This window comes from Ovis canadensis, chromosome 2, assembly GCF_042477335.2.
Source record: "Ovis canadensis isolate MfBH-ARS-UI-01 breed Bighorn chromosome 2, ARS-UI_OviCan_v2, whole genome shotgun sequence".
NCBI classification, from domain to species: domain Eukaryota; kingdom Metazoa; phylum Chordata; class Mammalia; order Artiodactyla; family Bovidae; genus Ovis; species Ovis canadensis.
The window spans coordinates 18,138,217-18,157,688 of record NC_091246.1 but is presented as its reverse complement, the minus strand read 5'-3'; the positions used below and the strand labels follow the sequence as shown (position 1 = coordinate 18,157,688).

The 19,472-nt window shown below is 40.5% G+C and overlaps 1 long non-coding RNA gene across 1 annotated transcript in view; it reads right to left on the bottom strand.

Annotated features, from left to right (window-relative positions):
* Positions 1-17,464, bottom strand: part of LOC138434506 (uncharacterized) — a 43,487-nt gene extending 26,023 nt beyond the window's left edge. The window contains exons 1-3 of the long non-coding RNA XR_011254816.1: positions 17,344-17,464; positions 9,950-10,011; positions 6,342-6,476 (exon numbers count right to left, since the gene is read on the bottom strand). This is a non-coding gene — a long non-coding RNA (uncharacterized lncRNA). The remainder of the gene's footprint in view (positions 1-6,341; positions 6,477-9,949; positions 10,012-17,343) is intronic.
* Between the last annotated feature and the right edge of the window lie 2,008 nt (positions 17,465-19,472).

The following is a 19,472-nucleotide window of genomic DNA, read 5'->3' as shown; positions in this document are numbered from 1 at the left end:
CCATGGATTCTCCAGGCAAGAATACTGAAGTGGGTTGCCATGCCCTCCTCCAGGGGATCTTCCCAACCCAGGGATCAAACCCATGTCTCCTGCATTGCAGGTGGATTCTTTACCATCTGAGCCACCAGGAAAGCATTGTAGTAATGAGGTTGTATTAGTAACCCTTTGTTGCTGTTGTTCAGTCACCCATGGACTGCAGCACAGCAGGCATCCCTGACCCTTACCATATCCTGGAGTTTGCCCAAGTTGATGTCCATTGCATCAGTGATGCCATCCAGCCATCTCATCCTCTGATGCCCTCTTCTCCTTCTGCCCTCAATCTTTCCGCATCAGGGTCTTCTCCAATCCTATTACCCTAATAACCCTACCATGTACCATCAGGAACAGCTCACAGAAAATGTGGCCTTGACATCAAGGCAGTGGTAGCAACTAAGGGGTGGCAACTAAGGCCACTGGTGAATTATGCTCCTAAGAGCAGGGGATCTGAAGAGCCCATTTTCCTGGAAGCCATAACTGTCATTTTAGTGAGGTTTGAAAAGGGAATGGAGATAAAAGTATATGGTTAGTCTAACATGTTTAACAAGAAGTCTAACTTATTTTTAACACCTATAATGTGCCTTCCATCCCCACCACTACACTAAAATTGGTCTTGGCCTAGTTAGTTTTGAAACTCCAGGTTGCTAAACATAACCATTATACTTCTAAAATTGTTTATTACTAATGGCCCTACAAAGTGCAAAGGGGAGAGTGAACAAGAAAAGAAATAAAATATTGGAGGATGGTGGTACTGAAGAAGCTAGAGAAAGAGGCTTTGTGCACAAAGAAAAGAGGTAAAGGAAGAGAAATTTTGGAGAAAAAACAGAAATGGGTAACGATTTTCATCAAGTTTCAGTAGGTAGTATACAACTACATCCCCACTTGCCCACAAAATCTTCAGTTACATTCCATATTACTTATCACTTGATTTTCACAGTTACATGGGTCACTCCAATGCTCTGAGATTAACCTCATAAAAGGTATAGGAAAAAAAGAAGATGTCAAGGGCCCAGTTCTCTTAGTTACCCAGAGGCCTCTTTAACTCTCAAGCTACTTGACTTCTCTACAGCCTCTATCATTGCTCACTGTTCTTGAAACATTCTTCCCATGGTTTCCATGATGCCACACTTCCTGGCTCTCTGGCAACTTGCTTAACTTATTTTATCATTCATTTTGTGGGGTTCTCTCCCTCTTCCCCATTCTTTCAAAAACTGGTGCAATTCAGGTTTCTTTTTTGCTTTCTTTTGATTCTGTTCACCCAAGTCTGCAATTGCCATTTACAAATTCAGTATGCTGATGACTCTCAAATCTTTTTTTCAAAGCCCAGTCTTCCTGTATAAGCTCTATTCGCATATCCAACAGCCCAGTGAATAGTCCCACTTGAATGTCCCACAATTACACCAAATTCAAAAGAAAATTCATCAGCATCCCATAATCCTATCTCCCAAAACTGTTCCTCATGAGCCACAAAAGAGTGAATGATATCACCTGCTTATGCAAGGCAAAAGTCTTATTCTTACCCTTGACTCCTTTCTCTCTCTCCCAACAACCAACCATTAATCACCAAGTCCCTTCAATTCTAACTCTTCAGATCTCCTGGCTTTGCGTTTTCTTCCCACCCCCATCATGACTTTAACCCACTCCATGATCATCTCTAATTTGGATACTCCAGCATCCTTTGAACTAGTCATCTACTGCCTGTCTTACCCCAAGCTCTCCTCTATGATAAGTTCTCTACACTACAGCTGAGTGGGTTTTTTTTTTTTTTTTAATAAACTACAAATCTGATCATATCATTCCCTACTTAAAACACTTCAATGACTCCTTTGTTTGCCTGCAGGATAAAGTCCAAACCCATAAAATTATTTACAAGGGCTTTTGTAGCCACCTCTTCAGCTTCATACCATGTCACTCTTTCTCATACTTTACATCTGATTCTCCCAAACTAGTTGTAACTATGCCAGCTTGCTCAGTTTTTATTACTATTATTATTACTTTCTTCTACATGTACCACTCTTCCCATCTCGCTGTCCCATTCTCCTGACTAATCTCAACTAACTCCCTAGGAATGAGGTTTACATAATTTATTTTAGGAAGTCTTTTCTGCTCCCCACCACTGAATTAACCCTAGGTTTTACCCAAGTCCAGTGCTTACCCTTTCTACTTTTCCATTTTATGGTAACTGTTTATCTTCTTATTGGAGTTTTAAACCATGTTTGCATATTGACATTTGTCCTATTCAGAGGTAGAGTCTAATTCTCCTCTTATTGAACAAGAGTGAGCTTTTGTCACTGCCCAAAGGAACGGAATGCACCAGAAGTGATGCTGTGCGACTTCTGAAACAAGGCCAGAAAATGCAATTTCTTCTGGTTTCTCTTGGGTTCCTCATTCTTGGACCTTGATCACCATACAGTGAAGAAGTGGGAGGACTATACTGATGGGTCATATTGTAGTGTTATAGCCATAGCCACAGCTAGGATATCAGCCTACAGCCAGCATCAACCTCCAGACAGGTTAGGGAAGCAAGCCTTCATGTGATCCCTGCCCCCTTTGAATTTCCCCAAAAGATGTAGAACAGAGATGAGCTCATGCTCTGCTCTCTGCCAAAATTAGGGATTTGTGAGCAAAATAAATCGCTGGTTTTGTTTTCAGCATGAAGTTTGGGTAGTTTCTTAGGCAGTAATATATATCAGAAACACTTGTGCCTCTTCCCAGTAACTCTTGAAGATAAGGGCAGTGGCCAGTTAGCTAATGTATCTGCACAACCTGTCATATGATACGTGCTCTGTATGTAATGAATGTGGATGGAAGAATAAGATACGGATCCACCTTCTGAAAAGCAATTTCAGAGGATGGACTTCAGTGACAAGATGGAGGCCATCTTTGAGATGGGATTATTTTGAGGAAAACAAGTACCACTGACATAAATCTCATGTCTAAAAGTGGGTTTCTGCTTCCCACACCATTTCACATTCATAAGAGAAGAAGCAATATGTCCCAGGTTTGTCTCAGTTATCCAGAATGAGGAAAATTACATTCTCCTATAAAGTCATGGTGTCCAAATGTAAGTCTAAGGAACAATTTGTAAAGTTACTTCATTTACTCTAGATAAGAAGGGTGCCTTAATGGACCATAGAAAATTTAAGAGTTATGAATTGTTAATCAAAAGCAGGGCCCTTAATCACTCCTGTATCTTCAGGAGACTTCCCTGGTTTTCCTGGGATAATTCATAGCTACTGCTTGTCAACTCCCTGCTGAGAATATCATCCTCCCCTTCTTGGTCTACATAAAACCTTGGTTTCTATTCTTTACTAAAGATTCTTCCCACAAATACGTCAGTGTGTGGGGGGGTGGGGCGGGGGCGAGTATATACTAGTAGCCAGTTTTACAGGTTAACACTTTTGGTAAAACTGAGAAAAGCACCCTCTCCACACAATATCTAGTAGTGTTTTGTTCATTGCACACCCCGCATGCACCTTCTCTGAGGAGAACCACAGTGTCCAGGCTTCGGCCTGGCCAAACCCAAGTCAGATAGTCATGTATCAGCTGGTTACCAAGTACCTCTGAATGGGTCTGAATGCTTCCAGCCTACACTCAGAAATGGCTACAGGAATCCTGAAGATTTTATATTTGCCTGAAACTCTGTCCAGAAAGAACAAAAGCTGTTGTTAATTGGAATTCACGAGAGTGGCTGTTTAGTAAGTCAGTGCATCACAGGAAAGGAAGTTACATATCCCTCCTGTGAGAAATATCTTTGGCAGAATTTTGTCATTATTTATAACTTAGATTCCAGGATTCACTAGGAAGTGGTGGGAGACTGGGTGCTCACAGATGAAAGAAAATAAACTGCTTCAGAACCAAATGTTCAGTCTTCTCCGACACCAATCAATATGTAGTTTGATTGCTATAGTTATTACTAATGCAGTACAATGTGTATGTATATATGTTTTTTCAACTTATTAGGTTATTGAAAATTGAATGAGGTTTCAGAGTTTTATTTTATTTTTCTATAATCAGTTAGAAGATCTGTTCTAGGTCCAATTAATACATTAATTTAATTCCTTCCTTATACATTCAGCAAACATTGGGAACACCCATAAGTATCAGGCACAGTGTTATTCATTTGAGAAACAGAAATGGATAGGGCAAAGTCTTGCCCTCAGGGAGTCTGAAGTCCTATGAAAAAGCTAAGCTTCTAAAGGAAAATCTTAGAATGATTTTAGAAGCACATAGGATCTTAGCTTATCAGGTATTTCAATAGCCACTGAATGAATAGTCTTTGTAAACACATAATAGGTATAAAACTAAAACATTTTAATTGCATCAAACAAATTCTAATACCTTTTGGCCACTGTTTCCTCTTCCCCTGCATGGCCTTAGAGTATGGTTAAATGCTTAGCAGTAGCAGTACCCTTTCTTCAAGTTAATTCATCTGTGTATAATGAACAAGTAAAACAGAAGTCGAACTTCTCTGCTTAAAATGTGAGTAAGGGAGGATCTCTGACATCTTCTGATTTGATCTCCCCCTTACAAGTAGGGGAAAGGGCATGGCAACCCACTCTATCATTCTTGTCTGGAGAATCCCTTGGACAGAGGAGCCTGGTGGGCTACATTCCATAAGGTTGCAAAGAGTCGGACACAACTGAAGTGACTTAGCATGCACTTGTACATAGCAACCCCTAAGAAAGCTTCATGAGAGCCCAAAGATTCCACAAGGCACTGTCTGAAATCCATACACTAAGCAGATGTCTAAAATCCCCTCCAGCTATGAAAGTCTGTGCAGATGACACTTAGTCACTGGACTGATGACTGAGTGACTCTAGTTTCCTAACTTCATTTCTGAGCTCTCAGCAGGCCGACTTGCAGGCACAATGCCCATTTGTCCCCTCCAGACTGTGAGCTCAATTTATGTAGAAAATGGATTTATTCAACCTTGTGTCTCCAATTCCTACAATGAAGCTTGACACTAAATTAGCAACAACAGTGAATGGAATGATAAGGACAAACTGGATTGTCCTGGGGGAAGGCATGGTGGGAGTAAGGGGAGAAGGAGCACATGCCGCTATGTCTGTCTACCCCCACCCCAAAACATGTTGAAATCCTAACCCTAAATGTGACGGTGTTAGGAGGTAGGACCTCTGGGAGGTAATTAAGCCATGATGGTGCAGCCCTCTCTATACCATACTTATGAAAGGGATTTCAGAGAATTCTCTCATCCTCTCTCTGCCATGGGAGAATACACTAAAAGACAGCAGTCTGCAACTTGGCTGAGGCCCCTCACCAAAACCTATCCATGCTGGCACCCTGATTGCAAACTTTTAGCTTCCAAAACTGTGAGAAATAAACTTCTGTTGTTTATAAGCCACACAGTCTGTGTTATTTTGTTATAGCAACACAGACTACTAAGACATACTCTTTGATCACCACCTAGCTACCTATTTATCTGAACATACACACACGCACACATAAGTACACACGCACACACTCCTCACCCTTATTCAGAACAAGAGAGGGGTAGAACGCCCTACTTGACTCTTTCCCTATCCTAGATAACTCGTGTTCTGGGGCCATTTCCTACACATTTACTAATTGTTTAAACCCCTAGGAAGCTAACCTATTCCTGTTTCATCCTCCTATTCACCTCCAACCTTTTCATCTTCTCTCTTACGCTCTAACTAGACATTCAGTACATGTTGTTCCTTCCCCCCTATTTGTCCCATGATGGAATCTTCAGACTCAAATCAGCACAGTCAGACCTTCAGAAATGGCTTCACTTTGTTAATGTCTTTCCTAAAATCAGACATGTGGTTCTAGAAACAATTCTACTGATGGATGTGACCAATAGAAACTACAGTGGGATGACCATTTTCATCTGATAGAGATACTATTCTATTATTCAGCACTCATTTTATACAGTTGACTCACATTACTTTTGAAATCCTTTAATTTTTCTGGGGTTATTTCTCCACTCATCTCCAGTAGCATATTGGGCACCTACCAACCTGGGGAGTTCATCTTTCAGTGTCCTATTTTTTGCCTTTCTCATACTGTTCATGGGGTTCTCAAGGCAAGAATACTGAAGTGGTTTGCCATTCCCTTCTCCAGTGGACCACATTCTGTCAGACCTCTCCACCATGACCCGTCTGTCTTGGGTGGCCCCACACGGCATGGCTTAGTTTCATTGAGTTAGACAAGGCTGTGGTCCATGTGATCAGATTGACTAGTTGTCTGTGATTGTGGTTTCAGTCTGTCTGCCCTCTGATGCCCTCTCTCAGCACCTACCATCTTACTTGGGTTTCTCTTACCTTGGACATGGGGTATCTCCTCAGGGCTGTCATCCCTGACCTTGGACGCTGCTCCTGACCTTGGACACCAGGTAGCTCCTCTCCACTGCTCCTGTGCCGTACAGCCACCACTCTTGCATCGCACACCAGTCCATCCTAAAGGAGATCAGTCCTGGGTGTTCATTGGAGGGACTGATGTTGAAGCTGAAACTCCAATACTTTGGCCACCTGATGCAAAGAGCTGACTCATTTGAAAAGACTCTGATGCTGGGAAAGATTGAGGGCAGGAGGAGAAGGGGACAACAGAGGATGAGATAGTTGGATGGCATCACTGACTCAATGGACATGGGTTTGGGTGGATTCTGGGAGTTGGTGATGGACAGGGAGGCCTGGCGTGCTGCAATTCATGGGGTCGCAAAGAGTCAGACACGACTGAGTGACTGAACTGACTGACTGACTTTTGAAATTGATTTAGATATCCATGTCTTCTCTTCATGAACTAACAAGAAGTTGATTACCCCCTTCTATACATGTACATTTTTTAAGGCACAGATTTAGGACTTTACATCTGTCTTTATTAAAAATCTTTTATTAGTTTGGGGTATTGTTCCACTCTGCTTTTTTTTCTTCTTAAAAAAACTTGATTTTGATATTCATTGTATTCAATATCTCTCAAAAATGTGCAGATTTCATTCAGGTTATTGATAAAATGAAGGAACAGTTAGAGTCCTCTGACATACCACTGTATACCTCCCTCAAGGTTGTCCTGGTCCATAAACCACTTGTTTAAATAGCAACAAATCAACTGCATTACCATTTCGGTGCGTTTTCTCCATCTTCTCCTCAAGGACTATTTTAACCTTACTGAAATCAAGATACACTGATTTTAAGGAATTTCTTTTTTCTATCAGTGTCAGTCCTATCACAATCATAATGGGAAACAAGGTTAGTTTAGCATGACTTGCTCTTAGTAAACCCATGCTGTTTTCCTTGCTATGTGCTTACAAACCATCTGTTTCACCATCTGATGCCAGAGATTGTATATCAAACCCATCATTTTCATGAATTTACTTTTTCCTATATAAAAGTTAGATTCATTGAATTTTATTTTTATTAACAAATCATAACATATTTGGGTAAGACTTTGGATATAATGTATTTGCAAACAAAAATATTAATGTCTTTCCAGGACCTTGATTTTATCAAATTGAGAGCTGAGAAAATACAGGATCTCATGCATATGCTGTCCCCATAGCTTACCATGCAACTGTCTCCATCTCTCTGTTTATATAATGTTACTGTCAGTCCCCCTTGTCTAGTCCTCTAATACTGGTGACAAGCACAGTGGCGGACCCCAAACCAGCAGGCATACACAGTGATTTGATACAATGATTTAACAACTGGCTGGGAAAGCAAGGTGACATAAGAAGAAGAAGTTAACTATACTAAGATAGCACCAGCCAAATAGCAACTACCCTAGTCCAGAGTGGATGCACAATAAATACTACCAATGAAGGTGAAGGAGGCAGGAAGCAGCCTGTATTTCACCCCATCCTTATCCTTGATGGGCAGCATTATTAATTTCATACTTCATGGAATGGAATAAAACAAATCCATATCCCCAAACCCATTGTGAAAAAAACAATAATAGCCAAGGGAAATTAAAGGTAAAATCCAGCTCCCCTACTATCTGTTTTTATAGTTAATATGTTCTGGGTCATGAAGAGCAAGAGTAGAAAGGGCGATAGAGAGTTAGGCAATGAGTTCATGCTGCACCTAGAGCTGGCTTGTCTGCCTCACGGCATTTGTGTGCATCCCAACAAACCCACAGGTGTTGGCTTTCCTTCATATGCCTCACTGTTTTATGTTTCAGGAATTTTATGTTCCTTTATGTATGAAGTTGACCTTTATAAAAGAGGATGCTTAGAGTTTTCCTCATTTTTATGTGCTTCACTGTACTTCCCACACTCTAGTTGTCTGTTCTCTTTCAGGGAAATCCTAACTGAACTCCTTGAAATAAGTTCTTCTCTTTAGTTCAGATTTTATAAAATTTCTTGAAAAACAATGCCTCTCCCCCAGACAGAATATTGCCAAGCAAGTCTCCTCTGTAGAGTCAGACTCATGATCACCACCAAACAGAAAACACTTGCAAAGCTACCCCCAAAATTCTTAAGCAACTGAGGGTTAGGACCCAGAGAAAGAAAAACAAAAGTTGCTTTAATCAGGAAAAATATTCTGAGGGATATTAGAAAGGTGTGAGGAGTCTGGCACAGTAAATTTTACTTGACTAGAATATTCAGGGAATAGGCTCTGGTTTTGTTCTTGCTCACTCACTTCACTTTAAAACCCCTAATTTAAAAGCTGCTATGCTGCTATATAATTCCTCTTGCATATCATTCTGGAAAAGACTGAAGAGGCAGAGACAAGATCACTGGTTTCCAGGATTAAAGGTGGGAGGAACGGTTGACTACAAGGGGGAAGCACAGGCTACTCTGAGGGGTGACGGAAGAGTTCTGCATCTTAACTTTGGTGAGGCTGCATGACTAAGGCCATTTTTCAGAACCTATAGAACTGAACACTAAAATGGGTGAATTTAGATGAGTATAAAAACAGATGAAGTAGTAGTTTAAGTTGCTGTATGAAGCAGAAAGAAGACTGCTGGGTTGGGATTCTAGTGATTTACTATGCACTTCTGTTAGCTGCATTCCCCTCTCTAGATATTTTTGTTTTTATTTACTAGAAATCATTCTAAAATTACTCTAGGAGACATGCCTGCCTTAGGAAGTAGAACATGCAGGGGGAGAATGTCAACTCTCTTTGGCAAGCATCAATGTCTGTGCCACATCCCGGGGCACAAGCCTTCCCAGGTGAATATTCTCCCTTCCCTGTTCTCTGGTGCTTTGCGCCTCTACCAGCCAACATATTTTAATAGATTTTACTATAGTATTGATGCACTTATTTATTCATACATTTCATTACAAGCAAAAATAACAATTATGTTCATAGATGCACTTAATGAATTCAATAATCAGGCTCTTGAGAGAGCAACATATGGTTATTTGTGATTAGATTCAGCCACACAGAGATGTCGGTACAAAGCTGTCCTGTGCATACTCTCTGAGCTCTGCCTGTGTTTTCTGTAAAAGCTCTTGTGATAGAGTAGATGTCTCAAACAGAGAAGCCAGAGAAATCTTCCTACCATGATCATCTTTAGAGTGTATTTTTAACTTCTGCATCGAAGAGCTCTTTGTAACAAGAATATTTATTGCTTTTCCATCGTCATTAATGATTTGCCCTCAGTATTTCTATCTGACTAGTCTCAGCAAACTTTTATGTCTCATTTCCGATACCTTTTCTCTGCCATCAATGTTCTCAGTCTTTTGTTGGTCTCCTGGACTATCCGATTGCTCTGTAATATTTCACTAGTTTTTCTTATACGAGTTTGGGGGTTCAAAATTTTATTTAAAATTTATACTTTTCAGCCATGTAAGCTTCTTATAACTCTTAGCAATGTAAGCTGATACACAGTCACTACATGGTAGCATATCAAGTGAAACCTCGCCCAGCATAACTCTGAGGCAGCAAGTCTAAGCACTATAAATTATACATAGAAAGTCTGCAGTACTTACCATATTTTGTTTGTTTCAGGTGGTATGCAAGTTCCAGAGTTCCTGGCAGAGACTGTAGAACTCTGCAAAATGGGAGGAGAAAGAACCTCCAGTGAGGAGCTGTCTTTGACTTCTCCATCATCATCCTTCACCTCCTGCTGGGTCTCATGTCTTGTCAACTCCCTCACTTTTCTGCTCTGCTCTCTATCCTGACTGCCCTGCCCTTGAACAGGCTTCCACTCTCTCTATTCCTGGATCATAGCTACTAGTCTAAGGAGCTTGGTACATGGGAAGTACTCAGTAAATATTGGGTGGATGGATGGATGGATGTGTGATGGACGATGATTAGGTCAATGAGAAGGAAAATGGGAGGGAAGCAGGGGAAAGGAAAAAATGGAAAGAAAGAAGGAAAGAGTTCTTTCTTATACCATGTGGATGGATTGCTTGCAAACCAGAAATGGTCATGTTGTGAAGCACATTTAATTTCCTAGCTCTCTAAATGGGAGAATGAAACCAAAGACACAAGTTCTCCCCACCCCCATTCACCTAGGATTCCACTATGCATGTGAATAGTTCACATCTGATGATTAATAATACTTTACATTCCACCAGCAAAAAAAGAAAATAGAGAAACAACCACATTCTAACATCTCCCTGGGAAGATGATGAGGCATCTGGTGCAGTTTGTTGACAGGCCCCCTCCATCCACACACATGGCTGCACAAGTCACCATGACCCTCAGTATCAGTTGCCTGCCTTCCTGATCTTTCAAACTAGAAAGAACACCACATCACCTCTTTGAGAGGGCTAAGTCCTTCTCCTAAATCTCCTGAGAGTCTCAAACTGTGAAAGCCATCCTCATCAAGAAAGAGGCAGCCTGGGCCGTAAATTGATTAACTAATGTAATAAGCTAGAAGATAGAAACCCACTCTTAGGACCATCACTCTCCTGTTTTGGTGGAAATTAAATCCTCACATTAAACTGTGTTGATCACATCTCTATTAACAAAGAACTTCTTTCTCTAAACTGTTGCTATTTATTTCAGTTGTATGATACTAGAACTTTATCATGTTTACACAGGTGAATGCTTTTGGCTTCACTCCTTACAGGAAAAAGAGTCGTGTCCAACTTTCTGCAGCCCCATGGAGTATACAGTCCATGGAATTCTCCAGGCCAGAATACTGGAGTGGGTAGCCTGTCCCTTCTCCAGGGGATCTTCCCAACCCAGTGATCAAACCCGGGTCTCCCACATTGCAAGCAGATTCTTTACCAGCTGAGCTACAAGGGAAGCCCTTACAGGAGAAAAACCCATAAGAAATGAATTCAAGTATGTATGTGAGTGGGTGTTATTAGCTCCTAGTACTGCCTTTGGGATTTTTGATTGGTAGAGCTCTATACTGTGGGCTAAAATGAACTACTTTCCTTTTCCTACATGCAACTCTAATGAAACAAGCTTCCCAGGTGGTCGCAGTTGGTAAAGAATCTGCCTGCCAATTCAAGAGACCAAACTGACACAGGTTTGATCCCTGGGTCAGTAAGATACCCTGAAGCAGGACATGGCAACCTGCTCCAGTATTCTTGCCTGGAAAATCCCATAGACAGAGGAGCCTGGCAGGCTCAGTCCATGAAGTCTCAAATAGTTGGGACACAACTGAGCACGCACGTGTGCATACATACACACTTCCCCTTTCTGGGGTGAACGTCTATTGAAACAAGTTATAGTTAGGTTTTTGCCCATAGAAAACCATGTGATTAAAACTAGCTGAGAAGGTGGGAGAGGGCAAAACAGGTGAAGGAGGTACAAACTTTCAGTTAAGAAATAAATAAGTCATGGGCATGTCATGTACAGCATAGGGAATGTAGTCAATAATATTGTATTAACACTAACTTTGTATGGTGACAGATGGTTACTAGACTTGTGATAGTCAATTTGTAATGTATATAAATGTCAAATCACTAATATTGTCTGTCATCTTTACTTTAAAAATTAATTAGAAAAAATTAAGTAAAAAAAATAAAAAGAAAAACAAACAGCTGAGAAGTTAAAAAGCCAACTGCCCATGGCAAAGGCTTATTAGACTTTTCCTAAAGACAGAGAAACTCTTTGCTACCACCTTCAGCCAAAGCATGTAGTGAATACCCACTGCATGGCTCATGGAGGGGGTGGAGACCCTATAGTCCTGGACTCAAACAGCTCCAACGATCTGGAGGTTAGAAAAGGGGTGAACAGTGTACCAAAGATGAAGACCCAAGAGCCTATACAACTGGCACTACTTGAGTTTAAGCCTTTGAGGCAAAGACTGTCCTTTAAAAACTTATCTGTCAGGTGCTCAATAGAGCATTGTATCAGTGTGGGTGCCAGTGTGGGTGTCTAATTAATAAGATATTTGCTGATAAATACAAAAGCATTCCAAGGTCATTCACATCACTCGAGAATCCAGGAGGACCTGTGTGTGAGTCAAGGCATAAAGGCAAAGGTGGTAAAGAGCCAGTATGTCCTACTAAGTGTTCATTTCAAATGCTCTTGTTTTAGGGAGAAAAAGACTGGATACACTTTTCAGTAGCCAATGATTGTGACTTGTGCTGCCCAAATAATAAGAAAGCAAGAATTAAAAATTTTCAGCCAAATTAAATTTTCACAATTAAGTATCCTCAATAAAGCAAGGTATATTATGCTCTGTGGACATGGATTTCTTACCATTTCAAGCCTTTTAAAATGATTCTAGAAGCACCTTTTCTTTTTTTAAAATTAGATACAATTGCCATATCACATTATATTAATTCAGGTGTACAACACAATGATATGTATATGTGGCAAAATGATCACCACAAATAAGTTCATCATCATACACAGTTACAGAATTTTTTTCTGTAACTATGTGATGAGAAGTTTAAAGATCTACTCTCTTAGTAACCTTCAAATAAACAACACAATATAATTAGCACTGTGCTGTAGATTACACCCCTAGGACTTACTCATGTTATAAATGAACGTTTATACCTTTTGACCACCTTCACTCATTTTCCCTCATTGGAAAAGACCCTGATGCTGGGAAAGACTAAAGGCAGGAGGAGAGGGGACAACAGAGGATGAGATGGTTGGATGGCATCACAGACTTCATGGGCATGAGTTTGAGCAAGCTCTGGGAGTTGGTATTGGACAGAGAAGCCTGGCGTGGTGCAGTCCATGGGGTCACAAAGAGTCAGACACAACTGAGCAACTGAACTGAACTGAACTCATTTTGCCTACCCCCAAAACACCTTTTCTAAAACTGAAAACCAGTGGAAGAAAAGAGGGGCATGAAGAGACCCTCCTTTAAGAATTTGGCTCAGCTGCAATCCCACTAGCATCTGGGATTCCAATGGATTAATTTACCCATTTTTGATTGGAAGATGCCTACAGAGAGATGAGGTGTTTAAGTGCTTAAAACTGCAGCTTTTATCGGCATCCACCAGAGATCAGCGGTAGAGAGCCATGCTCTCAGCCTTCACCCGTCCTACTCCTAGAATAAGAATTCTCAGCCAGATTTAAATTCCTCGGTGCCAGCTAAGCATGTTATCTCCACTAGTTCCATTGCGTTGTAGAAATGTGGAGATAGAAAGCTGGGCAGATGGCTGTCAGCAAGACTCCAACATGCCTTAGTCCTCAGTGCCAAGGGATCCCACAGAGAGAGTGACAGCTCACTGCAAATTATAAAGGAAACTCAGAAAGTTATCTGAAAATCTAACCTCATTTCTTTTTGTGGTGGAAAATTTCAAGAAATAAGGAAATATGTTATAGACACATTTAAAGTTCCTTCCAATTTTACTTCCTTCTTCTTGAATTTAGTGTTTATTAATCCCATGTATGCTTTTTATACTTTCTCTACTTATGAAAGTATCCATAATCAATAACTAGTATTGTATCATATGTTCCAAACTTTATGTTAAGTGGTAACAGATTGACATCATATACATCATTCTATAACTTGTTCTTCTTGCACTAATTATGTTTTCTATTCATGTTGACAATGCAGTCATAAGTCATTCATTTTCACTGCCTTATAGTAGTCCATTGAATTTGGTTTACTTATCCATTCCTCTTTTGAGGGACATTTTCATTGTATTCTATTTTGGGCTATCATCATCACAAATGAATATTTTCCAACATGTTATTTTACGCGTATGTACAAGAGTTTCTCTAGAATATATATCCAAAGTGGAATTGCTTTGTAACCTTGACTTTTCATGATACTGTCAAACTCAACCAATTTTTACTAACATCAGCAGTAGACGAGAGTACCTGTTGCCCAACATTTTTACAACATTGGATATTATTGGTCTTATTAATTTTTCCAATCAGATAAACATGAAATGATGTCTTCTTGTTGTTTTAATTAGAATTTTCCTGATTACCAGGAAAGCTGAGCATCTTCTCACTATTAGCCATTCCATTTTCCTTTTCTAGGAATTGCCATATCTTCATTCACTATTATATTGTATCATTACATTGTATCATTTGTCTTTAAGTGATTTCTAGTAGTTAAATGTTCTGAATACTAATCTTACACCTCTGAGTTGTAAATGCCTTCCAAGTGTGCACCTTGCCTTTTCACTTGTGTTTTCTAATGTACAAAAGTTTCATTTGTTTCTTTATTTGCTTTTATTTTTATTTTTGGCTGTACCACGCAACTTATGGGATCTTAGTTCCCTGACCAGGAATCAAAACCAGATCCACAGCAGTGAAAGCCTGTTTTAACCACTGTACCTCCAGGGAATTCCCTCTTACTTGTTTTAAATATAGTCAGATTTATCTATGTTTTCCTTCATGGTTTTAACTGTATGTAGCTTGTTTAAGAAATCCTTTCTAAGACCAAGTTTATAAAGATATATAGAACATCTAAATTTTTAGTTTTGCTTTTTACATTTAAGATTTCATCAGAATGTATTTCTTTATTAATTAATATGTTGAGAGACATATGTTCATTTATTGAATAGAACATCTTCTCCCAATGACCTATCACATAAGTTCTTCTATATGCCCAGGCCCTGATCTGTTCTCTATTTGCCTATTTCAGAAACAATACCACATTATCTAATGACTATAGTCTTAATACGTATTAAGGCCCCACCTTATTCTTTAAAAATTTGCTAATTCATGAACCACTGATCTTCCACACACATTTTAGAATAATCTTGTTAAGTCACACACATAATTCTAAATTCACTAAATATTTGTATATGTAAAGATGCATACACTGAAAATGGAATAAGAATTTGATTTGAGTTACATTCAATGTATAGATTTGTGAAGAATTAATAGCTTTATAAAATAGAGTCCTTTCATCCATGAATACAATGTATCCATCCATTTATTTAAATATTTTCTTAATGTTTTTCAATAAGACATTATATTTCCTTTCATTAAAATACTGCACATCATTTTTCAGATTTATTCTAGGTTTGTTGCTCTTGTCAATGGCATCTTTTGTCAAACTGACGTTTGTCCTTTATTGACAGTGATGGGAATAAATTTGGTTACTGTATATTGCCCTTATTTCCAGCTGCTTTCTCTAAAAAGTGTTAATACTTTGTCTGCAGGTTCTCATGAAATTTTCTTGTTCACAAAAACATTGTTTTAGATATTATTCTTTCTTGTCTTACTGTGTTGGCTAAGACTTGATAAACTGAATGTTTAATTGAAGAGCTGATAGCCAGAAAACATGTTCTGTTCATGACTATAAAGAGAACATTTGAGATCTGGGAAAATTTTAAATATTACCAAATATCATGAGTATTGCTTTCTCCCCTATTTAATGCTTCAGAATGTACGGAGGGTTTGTTTAAAGCACAATAGCTACTCTCTAATCTTTTCAAAAATCACTATACACCAACTATTATTTCCAGTTTTCAGTATGCTTATTACTGAGGTCCCCACACACAAAGAACAAACAAAAATTATACAAATTATTAATTTTTTGCAAAGTTGGCCAATTTCACATTGTCCTCAAATGCCACGCTACAGACTGACAGCATACATAGTCATAAACCTCAGCAGGCTCAAGTTGAGACATCCCCCAACCCCCAGAAAACTCTTCTGCATTCAAGTTCTAAATTGAGTCACTTTGAGGCCTTTAAAAAGTTTTTGTTTGCAAAAAACAAAAGTTCATTGTTGGCATTTGGAGGTGGCTTATTAGTGACTGTGAGAAATCAGGGTTAGAACTTGAGGTAGAAAGACAAAAGGAAAGTTCTTAAATTTTATTGCTGTAACACAGTAAAATTAAGTCAGTTTTCAATACAAGAAAGTTTTGTTCAAGAAACCCAGTATAGCCATGAGGACCTTGGACCCCAGTAGCACTATTCAGGTAACTATTCATGCCATCTAACAGTCATCATTTTTCGCTTCCCTATGCTGCTGCTGCTGCTAAGTCGCTTCAGTCATATTCGACTCTGTGCGACCCCAGAGACAGCAGCCCACCAGGCTCCCCCATCCCTGGGATTCTCCAGGCAAGAGCACTGGAGTGGGTTGCCATTTCCTTCTCCAAGGCATGAAAGTGAAAAGTGAAAGTGAAGTCGCTCAGTCGTGTGCGATGGACTGCAGCCTACCAGGCTCCTCCGCTCATGGGATTTTCCAGGCAAGAGTACTGGAGTGGGTTGCCATTGCCTTCTCCCTCGCTTCCCTATAGCAGGAAGCAAAGAGTAGCAGTTTTAAACCTCACTCCACATCCTATTAAAAAATCAGGTTACAATTAAAGTAGATTTTAAAATCTACACCTTAAAACATAATTTCAAGTATGCTGCATTTTAAAAACACTTCATTACAAAAGTTAAAACTTAGAAAATCAAGTAGAACATTTATCAAATCAACAAATAAGCTTTCACTTTTTCAAGATGATTTACTGCAGGATTTAACAGATTCCTGTCTTACTGATTGTGTTGAGTCTTTACAAAAAAAAAAAGAGACTAGACATCAGCCACTGCCACCTTCAAATAGAAAAGAAAATAAAGTTGCTCCCACATAATTGGGAAAATAATTTATCTTACAGAAATTTAACACACGAGCTATCTTTTAGGTTCTCATTTGCTAAACCGACAATTCAGAATTTGTGAAGTAGGAACAAGATGCTGAATCTGAGAGAAGCCTCTAAATGTGCTAGAAATACAGTTATTTTGTTTCGCGTTGTTTGTTTAGGTGCAAAATGAAAAGACACTACCGCTTCCCACTCTGCCTAGTTTGGAATAAAGAGCGCAGGGCCGGCTCGCAGCAGTTGCGGCGACATGGTTTTGCCGCTTTAAGCGGGGTCGGGGGGCGGGGGGGGGTAGTGGGAGGAGAGGGGGCGGGGCTCGGGCCCGCCCATAAGAAGGCGTGGCCGGTCCTGTGTCTGCTGGGAGCTGTAGTTCCAGGCCCTAGCCCTTCTTGGCAGGCTTATTCCTACCTCCACCGTGTCCCGCCGCCTACAGACTCTGAAGGTGCTGTGGATTGTGTGCTCTGAGACACAACCGGAGATAAAAGGAGAGGCTATAGGTTCTGTCGAGTGCTTGGCTGCAGCGGCGCGCATGCGCAAGCTGGCCTTGCTCCACCTTCCCCTCTCCCGGAGCGTTGCAGGGTGGGGGACATTGGTAGGACTCTAGCCCAAGACCAGTTTGAGATGGTGTGGCTTGCGGGCCGCATTTGTTGACCAGGAGATGATGAAAGCTGTCCGATTTTCTTCCCCTACCTCATCCTGCCTTTCCGGACTCTCCCACTACCCTTATACAGTTTGCAGAATTGCAGCTGCACACACATCCCCGCCCTCTCCTATCTCTCCTTGGGAAACCTTTCCCGCTATGTTGTGAAATCTGTTCGAGCTCCTCAGCCAAGGCCTTTTAGCCCGCCTGGAATTCAAACTGCCCCTTTCTTGCCAAATCCAGGTCATGTGAAGCAGCAAAAGGCTTGAGCCACAGGCCCCACAAAGCAATACCCTCGGCAGTTCTCTGAAATTTACCGTCACCCCAATCCTCCTGCAAGGCTGGAACCAGCTAGGTGATAGATTAGAGAGATGGATAGAAAGATTAAGCGCTTAAGTTTGAAAAGGGCTTCCAGAGCTTTCTTTGTTCTGGAAAGGGACATCAGTGCTGTATATGGACAGACACTAAGTGACCCAGGAACTCACGAACTCACGAATGTAACTGATGACAAAGCCTCAGGACTACAGCCTCCAGGAGTTCTAAATCCACTGCTTTTTCCACCACTTCACAGTTGTCTCACAAACAGTTAAGGAGGTAACCAGCTAAACTTGATGCAAGTTGCCTTTCAGAATGATCAAGCTCTGGTTAACAAAAGTCACTTAAATTAGTGAGCAGTTGCCCTCAAGGAGTAAGCCCTCCAGCAAACACAGAGGAGGGAAGTTTGCTGAGGGAAATGTTTAAGATTGAACACATACTTTGTGCTGGGCTCTGAAAAGATATGCATCACATTATAGCTTAAAATGTGCCTCTCCCCATGGACAGGTTGGACCATAAAGCACCCTGTATTTCCCTTCAGTTCAGTTCAGTTCAGTCACTCAGTTGTGTCCGACTCTTTGCGACCCCATGAATTGCACCTCCCTGTCCATCAGGATAGCATTAATCACACTATGTCTTTTTGCCTGCCTTTCTTGAGAGTCTACAACACTGTTTTGTTCACCATGGTGTCTGCAGTGCTAACATGGTGGTGGTCTCTTAGAAAAGTAGTGATGACATGTGTGAATCCAGTGAAAGCACAAGCCTTTTAGGTCTGTGCTCCAAGTCTGTTAACAGAAATGGAGATGCGAATAGAGATGCAAATTTATACAACATTTGGAAAGAAGAAGCATGAAACTGCCTGGAGAGGCCCCTGAAGCCAGCATGGAGGATGCAGTATCTGCTAAGCTTTGGAAATGCCCCTCATTGACTTAGCAAATAGGAAGTTTTCACACCAAAGCCTCTCTATGAGCTTTGCCTAACAGGGAAAGCTGATAATATTTAAGAGCCAAAAAAAGGACCAAAACACAGAGGCTACCCTCTTCCAGGTGGTCATCTGGAGAAACCATGCTTTCCAGGGACCCTGGCTTCTTCAAACATCTTTGGAATGCTCTTTGTGGAAATGCCTTTTGAGTTTACAGCACATTCTTTTGTACCTCCTCAGCACTGGAACATCTCGTTCCTTCAGGGATTTGATATTTGGGAACAGCCAGAAGTCACTTTGGATGAAAGTCTAGAAGATGAGAAAGAGAGTCATGCTGCATAATAGTTGTTGAAATTTGGGAGAAGGTGTTTTATTGTTTATAGGGTTCTCATCCTGGAGAGTGGATGTTTTGAGTGGATGTGTATTTTCCTGAGAGATCATGTCTTTAGCTTCTAACAGATTCCTCAAGGACTTCATGATTTTAAAAAGATTAACAACTACTGCTGTAGAGTTATGAGATCACTTCTTCTGGGACCTGTAAGCTCCTCTGAAGGAAAATCACGTGGAAGGAGAGCAGAGGGCAGGTTTCAGCTGCTCCTCTAATTTGATGTGTGACCTTGATGGGTTTCAAAGCTCCCAGAGCCTCAGTATCCCCACATA